Below are 21,590 nucleotides of genomic sequence, written 5' to 3' on the forward strand. Positions count from 1 at the left end.
TCTCAATTCCCCTCGATAAATGCATTAGTACACCTTCCCTTTATATCCACGTTTAACCAAGGTAATAAATCAGCACTGAAGTATAATCCAACTAATCAGTTTTATGACTAAAACCCATTGCCCATTTTATGTACAAGGGAATGTTCAAGTGAACTTTATCCTCGCGAAATGTGAGTGTGCGTGCACTTTAATTCAAGCTAATATCCGTAAAACCACTTAGTATCCCTACCATACAGTTTACGTAGATACGAAGCGATGGATTTTACCACGTAGAAAACATTGTTTATTGCACCAATATTATTTTCGGAATAAAGGCTCTTTATGACTCTATTGTCGGTTTATGCGATAGGCAGTAACACAGACCGCTGCACGTTGCGCCCGGCGTCGGCCTCCGCGAGTAACGCTGTACGTCTCTGAACATCACAAATTTAAAAAGTAGTTCACGCGAAATATAATTGCGATAAGATAAACCGAGATTTTAGCACGAGATATAGAATCTGATAGATATAAAATCTGAATTCCACAGGAGGTGTGCGTAATGCTTCTATCTGCCTTGACTACAACGGAAGTGACTTGCGTGGCGAAGACATGGTTACTGCCTACCTATCTCGTAACCACGAAAGGCGCACATTGAAAACGCCCGCAGTCGACTAATGATTCTCAAGGAGGCGGAGACTCGTTACGCTTCGGTTCAAACGAGCCACGCTCCACGAATCACCTGAAAGAAGTAGAAACCAAAACTACGTGGGGAAATGTCAGACTATTGCGAATGAAGCAACTCTAACGTCTTCTTCTTCCTTTTTACCTCGTTTTCTTATATTCGCTTATACACATACACACACACACTTTCTCTCTCTCGTTCTCAGCCTTTCGGTCCTTTGCTTCTCACTTTTCCTCGTTTACTCGGTCTCTCATTCGCTTTCTTGAAGGGCTGTTTATTGCTCTCTACGTTGATTGATTATGACGGAGCACATCCCTCGGCGCAGCGTTACGTACGGAGATCTGTTGGAGAACACAGGCCCACGTACAACATGTGTATGTGTAATCTTAAACGTATCTAAATGGAAATCATTTTAAAAGATCATAGTTATGTGATAAGCGTTACGATATTATTTTGTCAATATAGTCTCCTTGGGATTGATTTTATTTTTTTTATTCATAATGAACTGAATTATAGATTTATGAAGGAAGACAGATCTATAATGAAGAAACATGGTATTGATTCAATCGAATGGTTTAAATATTGATTATTTATTTATTCTTATAAAAATAACCACTTTGTTTTATCAATGATAAACTAATGGATAGCATGGCTCAGTTTTACTAATTTACAAAGTACCTGTGGGTGTATGTAGTTACTGCCAATGAAGTTTCAAATAAATTCCAATCAGCCGTTCGTGCACTTACCAAGAATTAAAGAGAAACACTTGGTAAACATATGTTCGTTAAGCATCCCTTAAATGCATACCAATCGGATTCTTTCTGAACCTAAAAAAGACTACCAGCAACACTGCTCCCAACCTGGGAGAGACAATTCCGGGTCTCAAGCTCCACATACGTCGGTGGCAGCAGCGGATAGGGCCAAAGACAGAAAGTGACAAGGGAGTAGGAGAGTATGGGTGCAAATAGAATCCGTGGCACTGGGTACTGGTGGATACGTAGACCTGGTGGTAGTAAAGGGGGACTAGGAAGGCTGTCGAGAAGGGACACCGAAGAAAAGGGTAGTGGTCGGCCTACGCCGGTGATGAGGCGGTGGAGCACTCTGTAGGCAGGGAGCAGCAGGGAGACTTCGCCAAGGGTTGAGGGATTCTGAATGGGGTATAGGGAGCCTAGAGGTCGGAGTCGGGCATCTGGAGTGAGTGGGGTTGGATCTGCGTGGAAAAGAGATCCAGCTTCGGGAGGGGGTTGCTCGTTCAAGGTAGTTGGGGTGGGGACTCCTGGCAGAAACCAGTCGAGTCCCGGCCTCAGGTCGCGTCGGCCGTTTAGTTCTCAGGCGAATGCCGTTGAGTGCGGTTGGTCCTGCAGCGAACGCCTGTTCGATGCTTGGAGCGCGTGTGTCCTTATAACTGATTGGAGCATATCTGTGAAAACGATATCGTACTGAATAATTATAAATAGCTGTTGGTTTTAGCAACCGGCGAAACATTGATTATCGAGACTATTTACTAGTAATTGGAGCATTTTGCTGAATAGCATACATGTTTGACTTGTGTGACAAGTGAACAGTGAGACTTATTGTATTTAATCCGAAATCCACCATCTTGGATCAAATAATACGTTCAACGTATTGTCGCCCCGTCTAGTGTTTATTCTCCAAATTTGAGATAACTGGAAATAGTGTGAACTCAGTGAAAAGTGTGACGGGCTGTTTCGGATTGGAGTAATCGTGACTAGCGACAAGGTCAGTGTAAGGAAGTGTGATAAATATCGGTCCCATAAAGAGACTGAGATCGGAAGCTGTTGATAGCCTACGAGAGAAGAAGCGGAAATCATCAAAGCTAAAGACAGAAGCGTCAGCACCTTTTTTTTGTACCGGGCAAGATATAACCGTAGCTGCGGTTTCTCAAGTCTACGAGTGGTTAGTGAGTGAGTGAAGAAGGAAGTGAGTGTCCATCAAGGAGCGTATCAAGGAAATAGGAAAGAAATCAAACAGACGAATCGAAGCATCTTACCGACCGACCCATTAAACCCACTAGGTTATTAAAAGCAGCGGCAACTTGAAAGCGTCTTCTTTCTACCGAGTGGTAAGTTTTTGTGGTTCTTGGTGCAGCAGTTAGTCGTTTCGAGATAGCAGACGACCCAAGGGAAGTTCAAAAGGTCCTCCAGTGGAATCCCTTTGAAGATTCATGGATAAACCGTCACCCGTTTCGATTCCCTCACGTAATTCTAGGTACTCTTCACGGTATCCGTATCTAGAGCAGTGGTTAGCAAGTCGCGATCATCGAACTTTACCATTTCCTGTGCTCTGTCTGCTATCGATACAGCAACTCTTGAATCTTATATCGGATGCTGTGCTCTCCATGAATGCATGTCACGCAAAAGTTTCTCTACACCTGTTGGATTGAACTATGTTGCGAGAAGTCACAGTCTATCCTGCACTTCTCTTTGGTATGCTGATTCGATTCGCTTCCGATGCCGTTTGAAGTGGAGCCAATATTACGTACAACTTACTGCGCGTTCTCGGAAAGATATGTATGGTATAAGCGACTGAGACGATTCTTGAAAATTGTTTCTCATAATTCATTGGTTAAACAAGCACGTGAAAGACGTCGTATTTGTTCGCGATAAAATTTCGAGCTGTTAACATTCTTCAAGTATCTCGTTGAAATTCCGAGAGAAAACTGACAACGATCTTTGCAGTTCGAATGGATGTCCTCAGCATTGTTGGTAGCCATGGTCGCTTTTATACCAGAGCAACGTGTGTACCTGGATATAAGATGGTCAATTGTCAAAGTCGGTTCACGTAGTACCTATCTCGGAAAAGTCCTTCGGTATATATGTTTCGTAGCAGTAGCTGTTCCGGAGTATCCAGAGACGGGAGAGTTCGGCAAGAAAACAAAATTAAGAGCATTGTCGTGTTTGTCGGAGGAAACAAGAAAAGTTCAGGTGAAACTCCAGTAGCTCTCGTGAACAAATCTCAAAAGTGGAGAACGCGCTGCAAATTTTTTCTATAAATCGACAGAGACTTTTTTTCTCTTTAAACCTCGTCCGTAGTCTTCTGCTACCGGGTATTCTTATCTTCATGGTTTTTCATTTATGGTTTTCATTTTTGAGACGAACTACACTGTGGTAAACGGAAACAAACGTGTCTAGGATGAAATGTTAAGTAAAATATATACATAATCAAAATTTAAGTTCAATGCCAAGAGATTAGACGGAGTGTCTAGGTTGTCGTCGAGCCGATAGCGTCTTCGACGCCCTCCAAGTTTTCTATAGCCGCGGACGCAATTTCCATAAGTTGAAAAATGGCTTCTTCGCAAAGTGAGAAAAGATTGCAAGGGTGAGATGGCGCGCAAGGATAACTTGGGCTCTGAGCTACTACACGTTGGACTTGTCCAACGGTGGGAACTTTGAGCGTCATATCTCCTTTAAGGTTTGAAGGTTTATTCTTTGGCTGTCTACCTGGTTCGTTTTATACTTTTCTTATTTCTCTCTCTCTCTCTCTCTCTCTCTCTCTCTCTCTCTCTCTCTCTCTCTCTCTTTCTCTGGCTCTCTATTACTCTTGACAAATACATTTCCTTATGAAAATCACGATGGCAATCTGAAAGTGGTCTGCATTGGTTATGGAAAAAATTAGTATTCGATCCTGTCGCTACGTTGTCGAGCGTATCACGTATATTAATTTCATCTTTACACCCTAAAAATTAGGAACCCCTCCTAATGCCGCGCAGCTATACGAATCTTCATGGAGAATTTTGATTCTACGCTTCCTCAGGACTCTTGCGCATCTTCCCTACTACACATCTATATTCGGCATGGGTACGAGCAATGCTAAAAGCAGGGTCGTTATGAAAAATATATGTTAGTATATGCCAGCCGAGTACCAGACTCGGCGTTTCTTTATTTAGCGTCAACCCCTGCCCGTTTGAATGTTTACCGAGATTTTTGTCACTAGTTAAATAGCATACAGATACGAAAAGGTGACGATAGATTCATATAAATATCTGAATATCATACTTTATATACAAATGTAAAAAACGCGCAGAGAGCGTTAACTTGTATATTTTTAATGGAGTCTATTTTATTTATCGGGCATATAGCATTAACGCTCGATCGAAAACGATGAAAATGCTGTTACGCGTCTGTTCGGCGTATGCAAAATGATAGCAATCAATGTGCAAATTAATAATATTTCTCGTCAAATCTCAATAATTCCAATCAGCAAAATCTGCTGTGGGATTTTAACGATCCGGAGCGCGACACCCACTCAAGTCCAATTACCCTAAATCGAGTAATTATTGTATCGTACCGGCACGCTAATGATTCCTGCTGCTGAAACGGGACTCCGCCGTCCCTTTCATTATTATGTGTTTCCCTAATTCACGTAATGTCAACGTCCGTTTCCAGGAATTCAAGTTATTTAATGTCACTCCGCGAGCGTTACAAATGCAATAATTTTTGAATAAAATTCATAAAACGTTTTTCAAGTTTTGTTCTAACGAGTCTCGTAACTCATCAACGGTCAGTACAATTATAGGCATTTTGTTTGATTTTACCCGAACGAATGTCGTTTTACAAAGATACAGCCACGTCTCGGCAATCGTCTGCCAAGTGTCCAGGATGAAGTGGCAATTTCCCATTCGACGAAGCGCGTCTCGCGGGCGTCGGATGCGCGCGAGAACGACGCCGGGAATGTTAAGCGCGCGCCGCACCTTATTAAGAGGCCTGCACACGTTAATTGCAGTCGAATTACGGACGGCTCGTGTTCGACGTTAGAATACCAACGAATGGAAATTTATTCCCAGACGCAGAGGCGTCGGCGCGTCTGATCTATAATTTCGTTGGGGGTCCGAACCCTTGACGGAACCAGGACACCGTAGTCGGTGCACTTACAAATTACGACGAATAGAATTCCGAATCGCTAGACAAGTCCGTAATTTTCGAAGGGCGACGACATTAACTTAACGTCGAAGACCATCATTTTCTTGACGTCCCGACGTCAATTATCGCGATTCCGACAGGAAATCGCATCGGGGAAAAACGATTACTCCTCGTACTAACTCGTTTACAGATCAAAGTCATACCTAGGGGTGATTTTCTCGTCGTTCGATTAGCCGTACTCCCGTCCACGTTAAGGGAATTCGTATATGAGCTCATGCATTCTCTAGAGGAATTGCCACACGAAGAAAAAAAATTGCAGCGTTCGTTTTTTTTTTTTAACGATTTGCAAATTTACCATTGTAACACTGAAATTGCAAACCGAGCAGGATACCCAATGTTAGCATTTCTCTGTGTGCTCCTTTTTTTCCCTCTTCCTTTTATATCATCGACCCTCCCGGCACACGGGTTGGCAGCACCGGTGATCCCGTGAGAGCTCACGAATGCACATTTTTAATTTGCACTATTCCAACGATAAGGGCTGCACTTTTTAACGAACCAAATGACGATATTTATCGGTGTGCCAGTAGACGGTTTCGCAAACTTCCCTTTATAAATACGCGCTCGATCGACGCGAGCATAGCTGCAGCGCTGCTCTACTTTGCACAATTTGTTCATTAATCAATCAGTTGCCGACAGTAACTCCCGTCTCTATATCCATCCACTTGCGAATCTACCTGTAAGCCTAACGAAGCCTTTGTTACACGAGGGATTGGAAGAACGAAAAAAAATGTGTATATTTTTTCACCCCATTTTCGTCTGTCAACACCACAGCCGTCAGTCTACCTTCAAGGCGCGACGGTAGAGCGGTTGGGATATCTCGTATTCCTGAAAATATGTATTTAATTAAACGCCCCAAGTTCTTGCGGGCCTTCGTACAAACGTACAATTAAGCCGAATCAAGGAAAGGGATGTCTTCGCGTCATCCGCGCCGGCATGACAAATGTCGTCGAGAGGAAATACTGGAGTGCCATCATATATCATGGGGATAATTATATTATTTCAGTGCTCGTGTGAACGCGTATTTATAGGTCTCCTTGCTTACTGCTACTGGTGTGCACGCTGCTGGATGCTTCTGGATGCTTCTGGATGCTGTCATGTCACCCTATGAGCCATCCGCCGGTCTCCCCTAAATAGCTCTCCACGCCCACGTCGTGAGAGATATCGAAAAGCAGGGTACACGCGATATCAATGCTGTCCGATATATATGACATCGTGATTCTGACATACATGTATATGTATATGCACGTTGGAGGGATTTTTCAATAGTTTTTCTACAGGACTGTCATCCCGTCAATTGATAATTCCAGTTATTCGTGCCAATAGCACTAGCGAATGTGGAGCGCAGATACGTTCGACTGGCAGCACTCTTTAATATGTACATATGCATTGCTATCTTTTATGCGAACAACGTTTAGCGACTATCTTTTCAGGAACGATAAGATCGACCAGGAATCCCCAAGGAAGTTCCCTTAAACGTTTTGGCAGAGTCGAACGGATATATCGCTCGGAGAGTTTCCTTGAAAATTCAGTATACTTTATCTTAGAGATCTTGGCGCACGTACTTTGTTCATGTATTTGTATATTTGTGTATTTGTATGTACACTGAATGGCCGTGTGTGGAAGAACGTAAACGGACCGGCATTAAATTACCGATAATACGAAAACAATTTGCGGAGCCCATTGTCCCGTCGAAGTAGCACTGCTAGGGTCCTTAAGTACAGACCAAGGGCGCATTTGGAAGGTTGGCAAGCGCTTTCTTATTACGAGTGCACGTTTAATTGGAGTATTGTCGTCATCAGGAAAGCTGCTCTCGAAGTAGACGTCAAGAACATTCGAGAAGAATAAGCAAAAGTAAAACGTATATACGTAGGTATATAGTATAATAAGTCCGTTGAAGTGGGTCCTTTCTGCCTATATCGATCAATGTTACTGGCTCCTGGCGTAGCTTCTGTTTTAACCTAGAAATTTATTTATTTCACTTTCTTCTTTTTTTCCTAACCTGAAAAATGAAGGAGACTTGATGGATGAAGCGAGAGAGGGTGGGAAGGGCCGTAGCTGTCGGATGGGAGCCACGGGTTAGAAACGTAAATAAGCCGGAAGTCTATACTTATGGTTGACGATGCGCGAGAAGGTCGGGCGTGGATATTATCACTCGATAAGACGGGCAGGCGGCGTTTAACGCGTGACACATGCCGCAGGGCGATGACGTACGTAGCTAGAACTCTCTCAGGCTCCGTCGTGTCTTCCCGGTGGCAGCACTGCTCCTCCTTCGTGCTCCGGCGGCGTCTTCGCTCGGGGTGATGAATGGTTTCGATAGGGGAGTGTCGTTTAATGAGCAGGGGAAACCGTATCAACCATCTTGAAAGGAAGGAAGGAGAGATGCGTAAGGACGGTGGCTCGTATCGTGTCTCCGTTGTCTGTCTGCCTCTCGCGTGCGCTTCCTCCTCTCGCTCTCTCGGACACACATGCGTACCGACTTGGTTTCTCCTCTGTATAGCATATCTACGCATTTACCGTACTAATGCGAATTTGTCAGATTTCAAAAGCACCGCGTGTCTGACGAGCCGACAGCTCGTACTTGCCTGGAGGACATACCAACCCGAGGAAATTTATCGTTTGCCAAGACGGCTGTGGGCGGCTGTTCGCAGCGACGGCAACGTCTGGAGTGTGCTTCGAGTTCGTTTTGGATCTTGCGGTGATTTCCCGTCTTCAATCACGAATCTTCGCGATGTACCTCCTCGCTACGCTCGTTACGTATACGAGAAGGAATTAATTAATTTACAGATAATTTCGTGTCAGCTCCCCTCTGCTCTGCTTCAGTTCGCGTTTACCCTTATTTGCCTTCGAGTTCGTCAAACATGTCGTAGACGGTGCTCAGAGGCATTTTCTGAACTCGTTTGGCACGACTAAGATGCGACCTTTGACATTTCGCTGGAAGGAATAAATTCTGAGGTAAGGTTACGTCACGTTGCGGCATCCCTACTTTGGTTTATCTACTAGCCTTCGCCTCGTTAGGTCCACTTCAGCCATCCTGGTTCCCTCTGAATTCCTATATTTCGCATCCCGGTCCCTATTCCCTTTGCTTCCTTCACTTCTCGTCACGCAAACAGGCGATTCGTTCCGCGCCTCTGGTCCACGTAATACGATCTTCCCGTTCGAAGTAGAATTGCCTCTGTGCTCGTAGCTCTTGCTGTCATAAACATAAGACCGTGGACAGGAAGGTAGATCCCTCCCACCCACGTGTTGTCTCGTGTGGGCAGAGCACATATGGTCACGGGTCTTGCATGTCCCGTATAGATGCTAAATCGTACGAAAGCCAAGACGTGGATTCTTAAGTGCGTATCTATTGGCACGCATGCGCCGTAGTCATTTTATACCAGAATTCCATTGGTTGTACCGCATGAAGCTTGCCGAATATCCGTGCGTGTGGCCCCGCGGATACGAGTTTGGTAACGAAAGGAATGTCGAAGGACTGCCGAGGCAAGTACGAAGCCTCGAGGTTTCAGCTGTTTACTGCGCGGCTGTTTCGTATCGCATCGCGAGACATACGGAAATTTGAGCTTACGTGCCCGGTGGGGCTGCTTGACATGCGCATGGCTTGTCGACTTCCGTTCGCGTGAGAATGCTTCGGTTTCGAGCATTAAGTCCGACCTCTTCCTACGTGATCCACGCGACATTAAACTCGGATATATCGTTTCCTGGGATACGGATAGACTGCGGTATATAGGTAGATGCATTCAATGAAGTCGAGATTTAACGCGTATAGTCGCTTTACTGAGTTACGAACTTTGCTTTAGGTTTTGTCTATCTGGAATAACGCGGAGACGCATTGTCTTCTCTTGTGAATTAAGATGATGAATTTGAGGTATGTCCATTTCCGATGGCTCAAGTATGTCTTCTGGGTGTTCTCAGTCGGTTAACTCTATGGAACGACTGGCAGTGCAGATCATTTTTGTATTATTCGTTTGGGTCTGATAATGACTGGGCTATCGAGGAAGACGTTAGGTTTTATGTTAATATAAGAGATTGCTTCTCTCTGTGTTATAGGTGCGCCAGTCCAGGATAATAACTCCCTGCGAAAGACCGTCCCGGGGAGTAATAATTATTACTTGTGGTTTGTGCGTTGAATGTGGCCCCGCGAAAATTGCCATGTATCTTTTACGTTGGGGCAAGACGACCATGAGACCACGACGGTATTCGTTTAGAGAGAAGCGTTCACACTTGGCCAGTCCTTGGGGGGGGTTACTTGTTTTTCGTCGTTGTTCGCTTCACGAGGAATCCTCTTTTCTTGTCTACTTTTTAAACGAGAGGAGAGTCACTCTCGCGTGCAAAGGGCATCCGTCGGGGAGTCCTCGTTCATTAGGGTAACCATCCGGCTGTGCGAACTAGACGATTTAAATTTAAATAAGCGTGACGGAACCGCGATAAAATATAATTAAGTGCGCTGGGTCGGGGCTAACTGAACGTCGAGAGAGAGAGAGAGAGAGAGAGAGAGAATGGCTCGGTTGCCCCCTAAAGAATGAAACTTGCGAGGGGGGCAAGGGCGTAAAAGAAAAGACGCTGCCCGGCAAAGCGTCGGTGGAAGCCGTACTGTGGCTGACTGGCTGGATGACTCGGCTGTGGGGTGGTTGAGTATCACGTCGCTACTTAACTTGACGGACTTAATGGTCGAGTGTAATAGGTTGCAGCCACTAAGAAAAAAGTGTAATTAAGAGAAGGGCAGCGGAGGGGGAAGGATTCCTATTTTTGTGAACTCTGAGTATGATTTATGCAACGCGGTAATTTTCACGCTGCCTACCTGCCTACGCTACTCGACACCAATCCCACCCACTCACGTAGACCTAAATGTATGATAAGAGGGAATTGCAGGGTTTAGGAGAATTTCCGACGCGGCTGTCGCGATGAAAGGTCCACGGGTTGTACAAGGGTGCGTAGACACGTGAAAGGAACTCGAGTTTCCTCTCTGGTGAATTAGCCGCGCGTACGTACCCACCTTGCCCTTGAATGACCTGGACTGCGACTGCATCCCTAGAAAGGCCACTGCTGACCTTTTTCGTAAAAGGGTCGAGCCACCCTCTGCCAGCAGAATTGGAAAACGATTTTAACCCTGCGAACCGTAATCAGCACTGGGTAAAATTTATGCGGCTCTGACTTTTTGCCACATGAATTCTAGACAGCTGCGATAGGTGGCTGGCTAACCCGTCCGTCTGCGACCTGGTCGAGCCGACGTTGGAGCCAAAGTTAGGTGCGAGTCGCATGCCGGGTTACCGGGTGGAACGGCAGAGGTCATTTCTCATCGTAATGTGATTTATGCTACATTTTTAACCCTCTTCGAGTAATGGGAGACCCCGGACTGCTGCCGGCCAATCCATTCGGAGCATCCAAGTAAATGGTATTGGAAACTCACACCCATGACGCGGTTACATGAGACGATGATCCATGCGTTATCTGTTGCTGTCTTATGTAGGTTCGATCATTAACTCTTTCGCCTCCCCCCTTAAATCTTTTCTTACACGCGACCTTTGCTCCTTTATCATTTTTTGTCGGTACTTTACTCCTTTTCTTTTTTCTTTTTTCTTTCTCAACGCCACGAAACTTGCTATCCGAAACTAATTACCAACGCGAAATATTCCCCACAATTCATTGTGCCAAGCCAGTCGATAAATCCTTGTTATAACCACCAAAAGGTACAACCCCACACTTATTACGCACATGCCCATACCTTACCCTACCAAGCGCCAGCTGTACCCCCGAAGGTCTCTCGCGATTGGCAAGAGCCCCAAGCATTTTCTAATTTCCTCCGACTCTGAGATTCCTTTAGAATTGATAGTACTACAGAGGATTTTCATTTCTTCTTCTCTGCTTGACTTTGCCTTGATATATACCTATATTGTACCCAGTTTATATAGAGATCGTTCGATACGTGTATACTGCAGCCAAACGAGAAGTATTGGCTCTTTCCGTCTTGACAGTGTTTGGCTTCCGGCCGATCTCTCAGCTATACGTTCCACATAACGTAATTGCGCTGCTTAATGAATTTCCCATAAAGTCACGACCGTTTTGCTACGTTACGTCGAACGTTCATTAGTATCTGACATCCCATTACGAGCTGCATCATAAATAACGTTATGTATATCGTTGGCCAGCCGTTGTACGGCGTTACGGTTTTACGTGTTGCGCCCAAGATGGGAAGACTTTTGTACGAGCACTGGGGCTCGTAAAGCGCGTAATTGTAAAGGCTGTCAGGGCGAGGCAGAGATTCACGTATTCACATTCAAGACAGCCGCTGATCTCGTTGTGCAATGGCGTAAAAAAATCTATCCCGAAGCGAACTTCACAATCTTCATCCTTATTTGATATCTACTTCGTCCCAGAACGTGACATTCTTGTAGCTCGCTTGATCGGAAACTGTTTTACGATTATATGCATCGACCCTTTATTTTTTCCGCGGTACAAGATGCGCGAATAAGGGACGAGGGACGCAATGCTCGTTTCTGCTTTTACGCCAGTGATCATGGCGCACCGAGTGTAGGTACGAAAGTTCTTGGAACCAGTGTGGGCGTATTTGTAATAACCAACGCAGCTACGGCATGATGAATTGAACGCGATGCCTTTCGAGCCTTTCCAGCACTCGACGGTGTGTCAAAATTTACACGTGCGAATTCCTTCTCTATGTGTACATGTGGTATGCGCCTGCATGCAGAATTTACCGTCACCTTCGTTTGGTTGTCAGGAAGTATTTATTGAACGTACTGCCATCGATATGGAAATTCGAAATTGACAATCGTTACGACGAACGATTAGTGGAAAAGGCACGGCGTGACATTTATTAACTTTGACTTTCCATTAAATTCGTTATGACGACTGGAGTAGACTTTGGAATTGGTGTTTTTCGATTAATGCTATTTTCTTCTGCCTTGCCTTTTTGTCTTCGTTTATTATTTCCATCTGAATTTAGGGTCCGTACTAGACTCGAGAACCGTATGGCCGCTTTACTGCATTTTTACTGTTTTAATCGGAACATCGTCAGCCACTTTAGCGACCCAGTCGAGTCCGACTTTGCGAATCGAACTACTGACTTCTCCTTCGAGCGATTATAGATTAAACCTAGTTACTTTGGTCGAAAATTGTTCATTCCTTCAAGTCCTCCAGCTACTACCCCGAGTTAAAATCATCAAAGACGTCTTAGGACGTCGCGTACATTTCTTTGAACTCGGTCAAGTACTTCTCATCTCGATTAAATATTAGTACAGTAATTACATTGATTTTTGCCTCACCACCGCCTGGTCCTATCCATGATCAAATCGCTCTACGTGGCCGTTACTTTTCTAAGATCGAATATCCTTCTATGAAAATTCTTCTAACAGACTGTCCACGTACAGTCATTTGATCACGACCAAGACTTTTGGCAAACACTCAATCGAGATGAGACTCCAATGAACACGGAGCAAGCTCATCCGATCGTCTTATATGCCTGTACGCGCGGTGTATCTGTCGAAAGTACTCAGAGAGAGAGAGAGAGAGAAATTCAGGACAGAGAGTAACAAACGCGTTTTATATCGAGTCGCCGTGAGACAGGGGAGGGTTTGGTACTCGGTGAAAAAAAAAATGAGCGACGAGAAAGAAGTGGACGAGGTAACGAGAAAGGAAGATAAAGCGTCCCAAGGAAAATAAAGGAAGGATGGAGGAAGGGTAGTACGATAAAAAGAGAAGAATTTAAGCAGCAGGTTATATCCTGAGGATCGAGAGAGAAAGAGAGGGACAGCTTCACATTACGCGCCTCAAGCACTGTCTTTATGCTCCTCCCGACGTCACGAGTCCACTTTGTCACTACGTAACCATCTGAACGTGCACTGTAGCCTCTCGTATGTCGCCATTGGATGCCCGCTATAATTACAGTGTCAGCGTGTTGAACCCGGTATACACGACGGGGACGTATACTGCGCATATAATGTTGCGATACGAATGCGCGCCGATCGAAGCCAGCGGCGACGTTTTCCTGGGTGGTGATCTTGGCTTCGGATCTGGTCTCGATCACAGTTATTCGTGTTACGAATAAGCACGTAACGGCTGTAGGTTGGGCATTCAAAGAGATTTGTCAATAGGTGTTATGGTATTCTAACAAAATTTTATTACAGTATATGTACTATATTTAACTATTGGGATAATTTTGAATTGACAGTTTCCAAAAACAATGCAAACATATACGTGGTTGAGATTAATTGATTTGTTGGTGGGAGTTTGATGAATTTGATTTTTTTTTTTTGAATTGTCTAGGCATTTGCGGGATAGTTACGTGCATATTTCGCTTCTGAGTTCCCGTGCTACGACCAGAGAACGGAATATCCTTACGGCTCACCTCACTTCGCTACTAGGATGCTGGGCTCGGAGCGGGGGGACACCTTTGCTCTTCCGACGCCTTCTCTTGCAATTACGTTAAAGCTTCCGCGTATCTACCGGTTCAATATTTGTATTGGCGTAGCATCTTCTGAAACGTGTCGTACCGTGATAGGAACGGTACGTGGTCTCATTGACGATGCTTGGATGTTTGGCTATAGGAACGTTTTTAATTAATAATGTAATTACAGAAAATGCAGTTATAAAAAAAAAGCGTTACGTTATTTATATGTTGTACGTAGAACGATATATAGCTATCATACACGTAATGTTTTATTGATAATGAAGCGCCACGAGTGACCCTCGTTATTTTTCATTTTATAAATTGGCTATTCTGATTAATGGGATACGCTTCATATATGTATAGGTACTGTTATTCCGTGAACCTTCCATATAATCTGTTTATGGATCAGAGTCTGTTGGGTTACACAGCAAGAAGTGTACCTCTTTTTCCAGGGATTTTCATGACTCGATGAGTTCTCAGGATCGATTGGATAATTATTGATCCCAAGGGATTTTAAATATCAGTGTTTAGTTTTTCCCGTGTCCAGCGAACTTCCATCGTTGATGGATTGATAAAAACAAGGAATTTGTTCGTTTCTTAAAAAAAAAAAAACCCAATCTGAAGTCCGGTTGCTTTATTGGTTAGGTTACTTAGTTACTGTTTTCTTGCATTACCACGATGACCCCGTACATGACTCCGCTCCTTGCCGTTCTCTCACGAGTAATTTACTGAGCCTTATTACTCGCTGGTTTCTGTTCTTGCGATTATAGGCAAACTCTAATAACGACAATTATGTCATTTCGGTGGAATCCGACCGCCTGCGGTGATTCGGGACAATGGCTTCGTTACTCGAGTAGCTTTGCCCCTATTGGGTCTTTTACGTTCTACCCTAGTCCCTGATGTCAATGGGGAGGTATTTAATTTTCAATAATAAATTCAACGCTGATCGCGCTGCTCCTCTTTTCGCTGTAACGGTCATCGATTTTTCATGTATTCTACCCGCGGCCTCCAGCACTCGAGTCTACTGTGTTATTATCATCAACGTTGTACGTGAACCACTTGGTCGTAAATAATGCTTCCCGTTTTGAAAAAAAAAACAAAGTTTCAAATTCAAAGGCTTGCGCTTTCTATGAATTTTAATGTGCGCCATAAGCTTACACGTATTAATGATTCTCTTGCATCAACGATGCAAATAGTAAATCGTTTTCTACCAGCTGTCGATTATGGCATAGAGTCAGAGTTTTCAAGGTGACTTTTCATCCATCAAATATCAAGCAGCCATCGACACGATGAAACTTGGCTCTTTGATGTTCCCCCTTAAACTCGGCCAATTCTCATATATTACTCGAAATAACTTCCTTCGTCGCAAAGTGTTTGATCTCAAGGATACCTCATGGTAGGAGCCTTCGGGGGGACGACGACGTCGCGTATAAATATAAAATATGGATTATTTCCCGGTAGATCTCTATGGGGCAATTCGAGATTCTATTTTGCCGAGCATTTTACTACTACACGGTCGACATCCAATATGTCCCTACAAATCTTGAACGTTCCCACAGGAATTTTACCTTGCTTTTTCTTTAGCATCCAGCTCAACCCGGCATTGCCGTTAACTCGCATAATCAATTCATAAGCGCGAAGGGAGTCTCAAAAACAAAAACCTTTTTTCCTTCTTTTCTATTACACAGCACCGGCTAGAATCCTACACGATTCCATAATGTAGAAGGTTACGTAATCGCGTGCGCGATTTTCATATCGATAATTTATTTATGAAAATAATGAATAATGGAAAATAAAAGAGATTTTTATATGATACGACGTCGCGAGATACTTCGATGCGGAAGACAGCCCAAGCCGCAGAGCGTACGTTCGAAAATCCTTATTGACAAGAATAATTAGTAGGGTATAGCGAGGGAAGCGGGAACTATTATGGTGTTATATATTGCAGGGGTGAAAAATTGGTTTTCGTGCATTTTAAATGTCTTTTTTTCTATATGGCGCTTACTGATTATGCTTATTGTTTCTGGCTGCATCGTCATTACGAGTAAAATTTATTGACTATAGGGAACAAGTGTTATTTCACGCGTCGTTCCCTATCGAGAATGGTCGTCGGTGGGATTTATTCTTGTTATGAGTTGTGTAACATTAATTACGGAGATGATGCGTATTATCCAGCTTTGCGGTTCGGAATCGCTAGGAGAAGACACAGCGACGCGGAAGCACATTGAAACACATGCGAGTCGCGACAGCGTTAACGCTAGTACGACACGCCTGCTTCAGGCTATTCTACATTCTACATTCTACATTCTACGTTTTATACCCTAGGCACTCGCAGCTTCTACCTTTTAGTTTATACAACGACGCCAGGAATCGAGTCGGTACGTATGGTCTGACCACATCAAACACATCAGTGCTCTTTGAAGTTGAAAAGCACAACGTACTACAACAATTTAATCTTCACGGTAATAACGAACAATCACACCTCACAGACTGAATATACGGCCATGACCACTTTTCTGAACAGCTGACCAGAGTTTCTCGTATTGTTTTGACACAATTTTAGTAAATTGGATGAAAATGAAAATAGAAGATTACCAACTAGAAGTTTCAACTCGAAAATCGTAGGGCCATCTAGAACTCAGCTGGACCTGAACTGGCTCAATTAGAACTCGAGCAGATCTTAAGGAAGACAGGGTGTTGTCGTAGGAATGGAATTATAAGCTATTATACGACTCTTTATTGATTGTTTTAATTTGTTTAACGAGTATGTTCCTTCTGATCAAGTACAGATTTGTATTATAATGTTTTAGACTTTTATCTCTGACATGTATATATCTATACGCTTGTTAGGACGTAGCATCAGCAATTTTGAAGAATTTTCACAGTATACCTCAACGACTAGGTAGCCTTCCCGTCCTCAACAAATGGCTTGATACTTCCACCCGGCAAAGTTCCTGGAACGTGCTTCGCAAGAACGAACCATCGTGCCGTGATGACTTGACGAGAGACACGTTCGCTGGAACGTCACCTCGTTCCTGGCAGAACTGAACTCGAGTCGACTCGTCTGGTCCAGTCGATGCTTCGTAGGCAGTGGGTGTAATTTTACAAGAACGGTCTCATAATCGTCTGCCATTTTTCTTCGGATCCCTTCAGGGAAAGACGACTCCTGCTTCGGGGTCAGGGTACTCGGGACGATCGGCACGTTGCACGTTGCATCCTGAAACTTGAGAAGCTGCGTTCTCAGGGTTCGTCGTCGCTATGGCTCTGTTACATTGTGCAACGTTCTGACAATTAGGCTTGCTCTCACGTTAGGTTCGTTAATGATTCTCAGGAATGTTATCCAAGTATAGGTATTGGGTGTACGTTATTTGGTTATTATAAACAGATAGCCCATCCGATATCGAAATTATATTCCACCTTTGTGGTATCTGGACTACTCGTGCTACGTCGAAAGTAGCAGCAGACACTACTAGAGGCTGCATTGATTCGCGTTCGGACGTGATTCGATGAAATTGATAGGGGCTTTCAATAACAGGATTTATGGCGTGCCATAATTCATGCTATTGAGGCACTGAGGCGAGCACAGCAACGACAGGCCGTACCGTTCATCCATCAAACTCTGAAAAAAAAAGAGTATCAGACAGCCATTCCGAAAGACTGTGGGCACATGGTGACGGTCGTTGCGTTCCTGCTAAAACGTGTTTCTGATTACTCGACGATTAAGCGATTAATACCCAGCGATGTACACGTTGACTTCGTCGAACCACGGAATCCATCTGCTGGACATCCCTGCCGCACGTGTTTCTAGTCAATTCTTATAGTAGCCGACACGAATTAATCGCTCGAAGTGCATTGGCTTCTCTAACTTCATTTACACTAAACGTTCCACGTCGGGACTTCACGCTGTATTTCAGACACAGCTCTTACGCTTTGTGAAATATAGTTGAATCTCGTGCGGGAATTCCCGTTTAATTTCACGATTGATATTGTGCCATTGTGCTCTCTACACTTTCGTCTTGGCAATTTCTAATTTGTAACTACATTAATATACACAGTGCTGCTGATTCATTGTTTAACAAAGCACAACTCGTCGGTATTGTTCACTCGAGAGCATAGTACAATCATACACGTTACCGTGAACTGATTTAATAACTCTTTATCGAATCGTCAAATGTTACGCGTCTCAAGGAATGCCGTTACGGACCCATGCAATAAATATCCTTTCTCTGATTTGAATAAAAAGAAAAGCTGTTCCACAAGTCGGCCCGTTTGTCGGCAGCAAAGTTAGTCTAAGCTGGAAGTGAACCGCGAGCGCAAACGAGTAATTCGTAAGGGTCCATTTAAATTGGACGTTGCGCGAATTTTCAGTTTAACGATACTTCGCCATGTAGGGGCATCGCTTTTGAAAGCGATGGAAGCTCTCGCGGCGGAGGCCCTACGTAATTCATGAAGGAATAATTCACTTGGGCAGATATGCCCTTTCGTCCTGCGTTTCTTCTTCTTCTTCTTCATCTTACTTCTCGTCGTTCTCCTCTTCTTCCACTCCCTTTAACAGCTCGTCCATTCCTCGCATTTTAATTTTCTCCTCTTCCCGTCTCCCCACCTACTACCACCCATCGCCGTCTTCTTCCTGGCTGCTTCTACAACGTCCTCCACTTGGGCGTCTACGACGCTCCCAAATTGCGATCCTTGTAACCTCTCTGTCTCCCGTGGCTGGACGAAATTCATTGCCTGTAATTATGGTGAAATTTATTATGATGACCCCTCGTACCACGGAGTCGCGCTCACCGAAGGCACGCCGAAGCGAATTTATTTATCGGCGCAGCTCAGACCAAGCGTTATCTTGACAATTACAAGGTGTCAGCCACATTCATCTCATCTCTTCGGCAACTAATGTACTTGGAAACATATAGAAGTTCATAATATATGTATAATTGTACATCTTTTCTCAACTTTAATACGGACTGTATCTTCTCTACTCTCTACCTATCCAATAAAACGTTATGCTGAACAGGCATGTATAACAGAGTAACCGTGATTGGAAAGAAAAGTTCATGTCAATAAATTTCGAACAACAAATATGTCAGGAATAAGAAGAATCATCAGGGTTTATTTCCACTTACGCGTACTTTGTAGTCACCAGTCAGTTTTGACGCGTCGATGGAAACCGATAGCATATCTACGTTGGTACCACGAAAACTGCTTGTCCCACAGCAAATTGATTCCTGGTAGGAATATCTACATAAGTACTGTACACATATAGAAACCTTGGATCCGGGTATACCTTACGTACGTATCGGAACGTATGTTGGGGGGCACAGCGACTAAAGCAGGTACTGGTCCACGTCCCATCTTCCATGGAGGTCGTGCATTACACAGGTGGGGTCATCCGCGGGTCTCTGATGTACCGTTATGCCGGGCAGGGTATACGTTTTCTCAGAATGGCCATCTTGGATGGCTGGTACACGCTTGGATACTCTTCTGTGTCTTTTGTAAGCCGTTGCATATTTTTGACCCTCATTCACACGTGGTCATGTAATATATATATACTATAGGGTGTGTATAGATATTGTTACATATGGATCACTGCTCGGGGACGCGAACTCTCTTTCATATTGCTACCCTTGGCGACTTGCATAAGTAACGGCGTTCCTTGACTATACAGACTATACAGACTACTCAGCCCGGTACGCATGAAACCAACTTAGCCATTTACGAGGAGTAGCATGCCTATTCTTTTTTACTCTTTAGCAACAAACTGTTCTGCTTTTCTTTTTATTTGTTTTTCTACTTCACTTTTTTCCATTTTCTTTCGCTGCACAAGACTGCTGAGGTGGGGTAATGGATTTTCTTTTAGTGGAAAAGACATGATCTCTATACATGACTTTTATTCTCGTCGCGATGGGTCATCTGTATACAGTGCTACTCGAGAGTATTGCTGTAACCGAAGTTAGCTCGTTCACTTGATTTCTATGGCAGACCTACGTTCAATATGTGCAATACTCGTGAATCTAGGTATAAGAATGTTTCTGGGTATCGATAGTTGTCTTTTTTTAGCAGGTCGGTGGATATACGTAGTTATGCGTCAAGTAATCGATTATCGTAAAGATTTGTTGGTTATCGGAGGGATCGTAAAAATAAGTAAAAGATTGAATTGCGGCGAATGGGAAATAAGTATTTTTTTTTTTTCGGATAAAATAATTGGAAATCGGTCATTCACGTGCGAGGATATCGAGTATCTCGTTAAGATAATGTCAATGTCTCGTACGAGAAAATACCGTTACAACTTGTCCGGTGATTTCTCAAAGTGTCTGATAGTCCTAAAGAATTGATCGTGAAAATACGAAGATAAGTTTTGATTAGTTCATCCGCACTTTTTTTGTTTTCCTCTCTTGTACTCCCGGATGGGTTCCTCGTATCAGCTGTTGGACTGCTGGCTCTTATTAAAGAAAGTTGTATGGCGAAGTTTGTATAAAATTACACGTGATTTGTCAGGGATATAATTATTTTTATTTTGCGAAAAAAAAATTACTCTTGCAAAAATTGCAATTGTCGTATACACCTACTTTGGAAGGTAAACGGCCTATGTTGTGGAGGAGCTTGCAACCTTACAAAGTCTGACAATAAAACCGTTGGTGTTTTTTTGAAATTGGATCCACCGGTGACGCAGGTGCTGATCAGCCTTTTGCGTAGGCGGAACTGTTTACATTGTACACACCTACTATCAAAAGCGAGCGTCAGCTTTGCAAGTAATCATCACGGGGATGCCTGTAATTTCATGCCGACTCACATTCGCATCAATCCGCAAACATCCTGGCTGTATACATAATGCATATCTGGTAATACCGATATAACAAGTATAACACAAATATTTCATCCGTCAAAGCACGTAAGCGGAAGTCGTGATAACATCACGGAAAAAGCCAAAAATAAAATAATGCCACGACGTATATAATATTGGTGTTACGTAAGAAGACGGGTTAAAAAAAAAAAGAGAAAAGAACAAAATTTTGTACCATTTTCATTTTATGATTTAGTTACGGTAAAGTCAGTTGGCATAGTCGATTGTGTGTATCCCCCTTGAATCGCGTTCTGCATCTGTAACGTGAGTCCGACTAAGAGTTACGATTACACGCGACAGAATCTGTCTCGTACACGGGTTCCGAGATTTTACGAGAGTCATAAAATAATAACGGGATACTTAGGAGTCGCGGAATTGTCAGTGTGTCTTCTTGCCGTGGGATCCATGTAGGTTAGGCTACTGGAGTTGTCGATGGGAGACCAGAGCGGGAGGTCAGAAGAATGGCAGTGCCAGCATTACCCTTCCCGTGTGTGGAACGGGTCGATCTGATCGTGAAGGTTAGGACAGTAAGGTAGGTTAGACGTAGGTATAGGAACCTCCTGCCGTAGATATACGACGAAGAAAGAGGGGAAGCGCACAACACGAACCATTGTGGAAGGTCCAATGGCTCTTCCGACAATGGACCCGCATGTCAAATGTCCTATTTTGGATGCCGCCATAACCCGGATTCCTAGGTGAAATTGCTACCCTCAAACGGATGGCAATTTCAGCCTGCAGGTATACATA

At 43.8% G+C, this 21,590-nt stretch overlaps 1 protein-coding gene across 1 annotated transcript in view; it reads left to right on the forward strand.

Annotated features, from left to right (window-relative positions):
* The first annotated feature begins 1,963 nt into the window (after positions 1-1,963).
* Positions 1,964-21,590, forward strand: part of LOC107271666 (MOXD1 homolog 2) — a 95,029-nt gene continuing 75,402 nt past the window's right edge. The window contains exon 1 of the mRNA XM_015747908.2: positions 1,964-2,744. The gene's annotated coding sequence lies outside the window, so the exon portion shown is untranslated. The remainder of the gene's footprint in view (positions 2,745-21,590) is intronic.

The sequence above is a fragment of the Cephus cinctus genome, unplaced genomic scaffold, assembly GCF_000341935.2.
Source record: "Cephus cinctus unplaced genomic scaffold, Ccin1 Ccin1_scaffold0080, whole genome shotgun sequence".
Taxonomy (NCBI): domain Eukaryota; kingdom Metazoa; phylum Arthropoda; class Insecta; order Hymenoptera; family Cephidae; genus Cephus; species Cephus cinctus.